At 49.1% G+C, this 7,957-nt stretch overlaps 1 long non-coding RNA gene across 1 annotated transcript; it reads right to left on the minus strand.

Annotated features, from left to right (window-relative positions):
* Positions 1–568: 568 nt before the first annotated feature.
* Positions 569–5,205, minus strand: LOC119175444 (uncharacterized). The gene is made up of 2 exons (XR_005110265.2): positions 4,983–5,205; positions 569–773 (listed from the first exon to the last, which is right to left on the minus strand). It is a non-coding gene; the product is annotated as an uncharacterized LOC119175444 (long non-coding RNA).
* Positions 5,206–7,957: the final 2,752 nt, after the last annotated feature.

Genomic DNA, 7,957 nt, shown 5'->3' on the forward strand with positions numbered 1-7,957 from the left:
TCCCCTGACAAACGTCAGGCGGAAATTTGAGAGACGGCTCGCGGCTTGTCTCCGGCTATCTGCCGCCGCCCTGCAATGCCGACGACGAGGGATCCGAGCGCGCGCACAGGGCTGCCATCGGCCGCCGGGCCGCTCGAACACAATCAATTGTTCGCCATCGTTCAGGAGACTCCGAGAGTAAGCCGTGACGTCTGCTGGTGTAGCATTACCCACCGGTGGCCCATATCTGCGAACACACCCCTCATTCGTGTCAATGAGACGGGATGCTCATAGCAAGGACTTGGGACGTATACGTGAGTTGTTCGCCGTCACTATATATAGGAATGAGTCGGTCATCTGCACTGCCCGATACATGACTGAACAGGGCACTTTTACAGAAAGACTAGACTCTGCTGGATTCGAGAGTACATTCACAGATACTCCCACTACACGCAACAACGGTAATAAATGAGTAGAACACTATTTTCTCCTCCACAGATCAAGCCTAACAGGGCACAAGAAGTAACATTTAAACACTTACAGACACGTTCATGTTACACAGCTGTGCAATACAAAGAATACCATGACATTCGCACACTGAATAGTACATGTATATTGGAACGTTTGCCTTCACAGTGTGTGTCGCTCGGCCCGGCAGCATTACTCCTGACCGGTTTTCAAGCATTTATCAGGTAGGCAGACGACAAGCAGCAAGTCCCAGCTGTCCAGTACTACGGTCAGGAGGCTCGACCTTCCGGTTTCAACGTGGCCGTAGTTGGGCGGGCTCTCGAGCCCTGTACAGGACATTCAAGGAGGATTATTCCCCTTCCTCCTACGTCACACCGCAGTACGCGCTACTTCTTTTGCGGAGAAAATCATCATCATCATCATCAACAACAACAACAACAACAAACACAACAACAACCACAATAATATTAATAATAATAATAATAATGTTAATGGCTAGGTTGCAAAGAAGAATAGTTTTATCGTAAAATATGTGAAAAGGTTTTCAATTAGGAGAAACTGCCATCGATGTCGGCGCTTTTTTCGATGAGAAGAAAGTAACCTTGCGATACATTTTTACTATGTTAACTGGTAGGAAAAAATGGATGTAATAGGAGCATGGTGTGAATAAGAGTCGGGAAGGTGGGACTTCGTCGATCAGCAATAACCCATGCCTCGTAGGACAAGTAGCTCACGTCACGCCAGCCACGTGCACTAAAGTGTACTGACACAAATTCGCTTTACCGGTGAAATGATGACGTGCCTTTCTGCCTCCTGCACTAGAGTAGGCTGCTCAGGGAGCCTCAATTCACAGTTGTCGTAAGAGAGGGAATGTAGCGGATGCGTGTTACAAGGTCAACGTAGCAATAAGGATCGCCTTGGCTTTGCGGTCACAGGAGGGATTAAATTTCCTTGCGCGGAATAACTCTTACATCAGGAAGATGGAGCTCTTTACAGTAATGAGGTTGTGTGCCCGTTACCTTTTCCTCCAGCAACGCTCGATCAGTCAGCCACCGGCCGTATTCGAGCACACTCTGAAGCGCACCACTGAAGCACCGTGGGGAAGCTACGCTGGGGTGTGCATATTCTTTTGTAGAATGCCTAAGTCTAAACCATTTAAGCGGTAAGGTGAAGGAATTGGGTATGAAAAAGTGCACACCACCCTGGACAATTTGAAATACAGAGTAGCAGTAAGATATTTAACAGTGCTACTATATTAACGCTTAGGTATGTTCACTATAATGCCATATTTTTGCAAAAATGGGAAGCTTGGGTAAACCGCACTCGCAAATCTCACTCACTCAATCGCCGTCACGTGTTCGAGACATCCACGCGAAGGGTCGGCGTTGCTCGCAATCAACCCCCGGCAGAGCGACGGTGCCGAGCTCCAGCAGGTGACGACGTGAAGCAAGCGGGGGATGGGTGAAAGGGACACGTGGTGCAAGTACAAGGGGGAGAAGGGGGCATCCAATTCGCCAGGTTTTCCTTTTCAATGTGCCTGCGCTCCTGTGACAAGGACACGCAGGCGGCTGAGACAAGGTTCAGCACACGGCTCGGGAGCACGGTGTAGTGATTGACAGATCCAGTGCATAACCCCGAGCTGCTGCAGACGAAGCTGTTTATGCGCCGGGGCTTTATGTAGACGTCGTCGGGACGCTCCGAAGAGCCGCGGGAATGCGGCGAGATTGCGGGTCTCGGGCCTGGGCTGGGTTCCTCGGGGAAAAGGGGGGGGGGGGGGGGAAGCGGCTGTATGGAACCGCCGCAGAGGGACGCCGCGCTGCCGGCCACGACGCCAAAGCTGGATTGACAGGCGAAGCTGGTAATCGGAAGGCAACTGTCGACTCCAAGTGACAGCTGCGTGAGTGACAGGCCCGGTTCGTCCCACAAACATGGCGGACGACGGCGCGGTCCGTCGCTTTTTGTGGTCGAGGGACGCCCGGGAGAAAAGCCGCTGCCACGCTGTGCTCCTTGCGAGCGTGTGTTGTAATCACGATGGCAGCGCTGCCGTCACTCATTCCCGGAGCTCTGGCGGAGTCGTGTGAGCCTGCGGTTTTGTCTTTTGTTGTGCGCGATCCGAGGTCCCGATGTGTTTGTACCGCGCTCGTCAGGACGACTTGTTGCGTGACGTCTGCCGCATGGATATCGGTTCTCAACGACGCAGCGGCTTTTTTTGGAAACCTGCTCTTTGAAAATGGCTGAACCGTGAACGTCTCGGTGTTTCACTTGAGTGGACTCGGCGGCGAACGAGGCGGATCCCTCGCAGTCGGTCACTCAGGCTCGTCGAATGCCCTGTTCTTTGTACAGCGTACGCTCATTCAAATGAGACGGCACCGTCGAGTAGCTGGGACGTGAAGTTTTGTCTGTGCTGCCCCGATGCTTGCGCAAGTGGAACGAAATACTGATAGCTAAAAAAAAAAAACAGTGCTTCGGGAGATGTAAACACGATATGCTGCGCTGGGGTTATAATACTTACTAAACTACTCGACAACGCTGTCCGGCGCGCTTGCGCGAAAACCCACGTTGAGTAAACAGTTATTCGCACACATTTTTACGGAATAATGGCGCACTTTTAGCAGAGCTTCATTCTAATAACATTAGGTCTGAGCATTGAATCAAAACCAGTAAAAAAAAACAAGCTTGAGGCACAGTTAGGAGGGCAGGTCGAAAATTTGGTCCCCTCGTCTCCGTGGGATTAACTCGGATTAACTTTAGGGCATAGCAATAATGCACCTCGCGTAAATGTCCATTACTGTCAAAACCTATATTTGTTAGTTCAGTATATGAAACTGCGTATGCTTGTTTGTTTGTACGGAACCATTGCTTGCACTTTTTCTTTTATTAGGATGATGAAATAGGAGAGGTTGGTGCCATTGTGGTGGCACCGGCTACTCATTTTCTGTTAGTAGTCAAGATATGCCATAAGATCAACAATGAGGGCACAAAATGCGAGTCTGTACAACATACGATGTGAAAGTACACATTGACGTAAATTCCCAGGTCAGTTCACATACAGTTAATAGGTTCATATGTCCCACACCCAAGGTAAGTTCTCCTCACATGACAGTTCATATTCGCCTTATAGATACATATGTATTACAGAATTTCCACATATAAGGTCAATTCACCCTAGATACATATGTACACAAAATCCACATACAAGGTCAGTTCACACTGAGACAGATGATTACACATATCAAACACAGTATATAAGTATTACATATTTCCTTTTGCATGAATACATCGCATACGGTAGGTCAATATTTCCATAATTATTTGAGCCCTCAAGAAACGTCTTGAAGGCAACAAGTGCTCTTTTCTGAATACCCGCAGTTGGCCATGGGCCTAGTATTTTCGTCTCTGTGAAGGGCCTCCTATCTAAAAGTTGCTAACTTCTTCATAATACTTGTCTTCGTGTTCCATATCGCTGGCACTCCAGAAACAGGTGAGGTACATCTTCGTCAGGGTGGCCGCAGGAGCACTCTGCACTTCTACCATAGTGTAATATGAAATATATTTTACGGCGGTGAAGTGGAGACGATAATAATAATAATAATAATAATAATAATAATAATAATAATAATAATAATAATAATAATAATAATAATAATTTGTGGGGTTCCACTCGCTGAAACAACAATGTGATTGTGAGACACGTTGGGGTGTAGGGCTTCGGAAGTTTTGACCATTTGGTACTCTTTCACGTACACTGACATGTCGCAGTACACGGGACTGTAGCATTTCGCCTGCACCGAAACGTGACCGTCGCGACCGAGATGGAAGCCGCGACTTTCCGGTCAGCAACCGAACACCGTGACCACCGTACCACCGCGGCGGACCCTAAGGAGACGAGGCTACCTTTTCTGAGCATGCGGCTTCGAGGTATATAACAAAGACGAGCGGCTGTGTTTCTCTCTTCCCGCGTTCTCACAATCTACAGTTCGAGAAACTGAACTATACCGTATAATGTTCTACCGCATGGCGTGTGGCATAAACGGATCTGTCAGTCATGGTCTGAGCCCTGAAAGAGGGATAAATAAAGATAACTGCGGAGTTTCGTTCCGCGCTTCAACCACGATGAAACGAGAGCTGTCGAAGGTTTCCAGGTAAAAGCGTTGTGAGGCGGCATCTTCGAAGAACAGTAAAAGGCCCCGCATGGTGCTTGTAAAACAGCACGTCACTCAAGCAGGAACGGGAGACGTCTACGTTGACGACCTGCTTTGCAAAATATTTTGCCTCGCGCGCGACGTACAGGTAGAGTGCAGCAAAATTGCTTTAGCATTCACCGACACCGTGACGGGAAAAGCATCGCTCCATAGTGGACGACCGCGCGTCTTTCTCGCGATTTTTCTAAATTCTGTTGCGCGGCGGCTGGCGCCACTGACCACGTACTACGCATGTTCGAAGCGGCTCGTCTTTCTGTTCGACTGCTAGCGAAACGTCGTCACCCATCTGCTACGGGAGGTAGGTAGGAGCAGCATCTCGGTTTCGGTTATCACCTTTTGTTTCGCGTCTTGCGCCAGCTCCGTTGTCACCTGTCAAGCACCCAGCGGAGAAGAGGCGGCCACCTTCACGGAACCAGCGCGGTTCGTCGGCGAGGGGTGAAAGATCACGTCTTCGGGGTGACCTTGCACGCGGGCTTGGTCCCTGACCGGCCGTACCCACAGTCGACACGCGCTGCCTGCGGTTTCTCGCATGGCTGATTCGACTGACGGCAGGTGTGTCGTCCTGCACGCATTTGCAGCGTTGATAAGAGACGCGAAGCGAACTCTTATCAGCATGGCATGACGTGATGTGCAGTCGTCATCTCTGCCCGTAACGACGACATTTTTCTTTTCTTTCCATTTCATTCGTCCGTGAATAAGTCCAGGTGACTTCTACAGAGGGCAACATTCGCTTTCACCTACACTCCCCTGTCCCTACTTTTTCGAGGGAAAAGAAGTGTGTGTGTGTGTGTGTGTGCGTGTGTGTGCGCGTGTGCGTGTGTGTGTGTGTGCGTGTGTGCGCGCGTGTGTGTGTGTGTGTGCGTGTGTGTGTGTGTGTGTGCGTGTGTGTGTGTGTGCGTGTGTGTGTGCGTGTGTGTGTGTGCGTGTGTGTGTGTGTGTGTGTGTGTGTGCGTGTGTGTGTGTGTGCGTGTGTGTGTGTGTGTGTGTGTGTAAATGAATGACATACGGCCGGATAAATTCAGTGACATCACCGCAGAAGGCATGTTTGTTCAGTAAGTGTTCAGGGTTCACTTAACAGAATGTTTTATTTTTATGTATACAGACGCTTCCATAGCCAAAGTTTCAAGGTTTCACTTAGCGGATGGCCGCGAAAACCCCTAATGTGTTCATGTTCTTTGAGGACTCTTTCGCACAAGATTTTAACAGCGTTGTTTCAAAACGTGCTTGCACATCCACACAACCCGCAATCTGGTGTCATTTTAAAAGCTTTTCTGATACGAAAGAATCATTCGTTTTCTGCCGTGGCCTGGTGCCCATCGTCTCGTAATCACCTTATTCTCCATTATTTTGGCCTACACAAGAGCACCAGGTATTCACCATTGTCACTTACACTACGCATATTCCGGGCCCTGTTTTTTATTAAAATTTTCTAATGAATTCAAGGCAACATCTTTAAATGCCACAAACGGTGAATATAAACCATAAAAGTTGAGCACTGCAGTGAAGTGATGCAAATTGTTTGGGGTGGTAGATTGTCATGCGGTTAACGGTGCTTCCAGAAATCAGGATGCGGCAAACGTTAGGGGTACAGCAAGCAGATAATACCGTCAGATACAGATGTAGTACCTGTGCTAGCTAACTTTGTGCATAATACCCACAAAGCGACGGCACCTATACTCCATGGGCCTCTTCGACTACCGCTTGATCTTAGTCGCCCACAGAGAGAAAAAAAAAAGTGTGAAGCTTCGATGACTCTTTAATTCCTCTGACACGACAAACATATTAGTTCCAACTCCTGTTTATGATTGATATGATTTGATTTATTTATATGTGGGGTTTAACGTCCCAAAACCACCATATGATTATGAGAGACGCCGTAGTAGAGGGCTCCGGAAATTAACGTGCACCCAAATCTGAGCAAATGGGCCTACAACATTTCCGCCTCCATCGGAAATGCAGTCGCCGCAGCCAGGATTCGATCCCGCGACCTGCGGGTCAGCAGCCCAGTACCTTAGCCACTAGACCACCGCGGCGGGGCCCAACTCCTGTTTATGTCCGATTAGAAAATCTCGTAATATATTGAGAACCATCACCCTGTACTCCTTAAAGGAACTCAAAAAGAAAAGCTGTAAAGATTAAGAATAGCCTCCACACAGTGCTCCAAAAACTTAATTTGAGAGAGCACTGTAGTACCTCACCAACAAATTTTGTATAATGATTCACAACTGCTCCACAGTTTGAATAAACATTAAGTTTACAGTAATAGTGGACTCACACTATTACTGTACTTCAGCGCACTATTACTTCAGCACCATCCGCGCTCATGTACGGCAATATATGACACACCCAGATATCGGCACTTTATAGGGGCTGCTCTTTATAGAGTTGCTCTCTCTTGTTTCTCACGCGATTCACGCATAAGCCCGCAAACCCGCCGATTTTGCAGGGAGAGTGTCCAGCTGAATTCTAAGGGGACCAGTGAAAAAATTAAGAGCTGCTAAGCAGTGCACGTGCAACAAAGTCGCAAGCTTCTCCATCAACGTTGGGGCATGAGCACTCCGGAACAACTGGCATATGACCCCCAAAATATGGTCGCTTGTGAAATGACGAAAAGCGAATATGCCTTACAGGATGGTACCACCTCATGTTGGAAAACTCGTTATCGTTTGTCCAATCTCCATTTTCGATTGTCTCTCTCTCGCTCTAAGTGACTCGCAGCTCACAAATGCTGTTCACTCTATATGAGAACCCTAATAAAGGACCGCACACGATAACTTTTTTTTTCTTGGGAGCTCGCTCGTCAAGCTTCTTATGTTCGCGCCTTGTCCGTTGTCGGCGTCTATACACCAGTTCTCATTGCTCCCCCTAGAGGCACCACTGTGCTCCCTCGCAGCTGCGCCCTCTCCCGTGAGTCACGCAAGCGCCACCCACACACTCGGCGCCGCATGCTCTACTTAGATAGGTGACCACTAGAGGGCCGCGTCTGTACACAGCGCTCGGGTTTTGTGCGCGTCTTTTGTCCTCGCGGGGAGCTCACTCAGTGAACACTCATCGTTACCGCTACGCAGCATGAACACGCCAGAAACAAAGGCCGCAGAGCGGCGGGTTAGCAACGCAGCAGCAGCTTGGGTATGGTGGCTTGAGCCACCATAGCTTGGGCTCGCCGCGAATACCTTGCGGAAAGAGCCCGGGAGGCCGAAGCGGAGAGTGCTCACCTTCAAGCAAACCCGGAGCTGCGAGCCAGCGAAGCAGAAGCAAAGCGGGCGCGCCGTCAAGCAAACCCGTCACGTCTTTATATGACGCTAGAT

Source organism: Rhipicephalus microplus, chromosome X, assembly GCF_043290135.1.
Source record: "Rhipicephalus microplus isolate Deutch F79 chromosome X, USDA_Rmic, whole genome shotgun sequence".
Taxonomy (NCBI): Eukaryota; Metazoa; Arthropoda; class Arachnida; order Ixodida; family Ixodidae; genus Rhipicephalus; species Rhipicephalus microplus.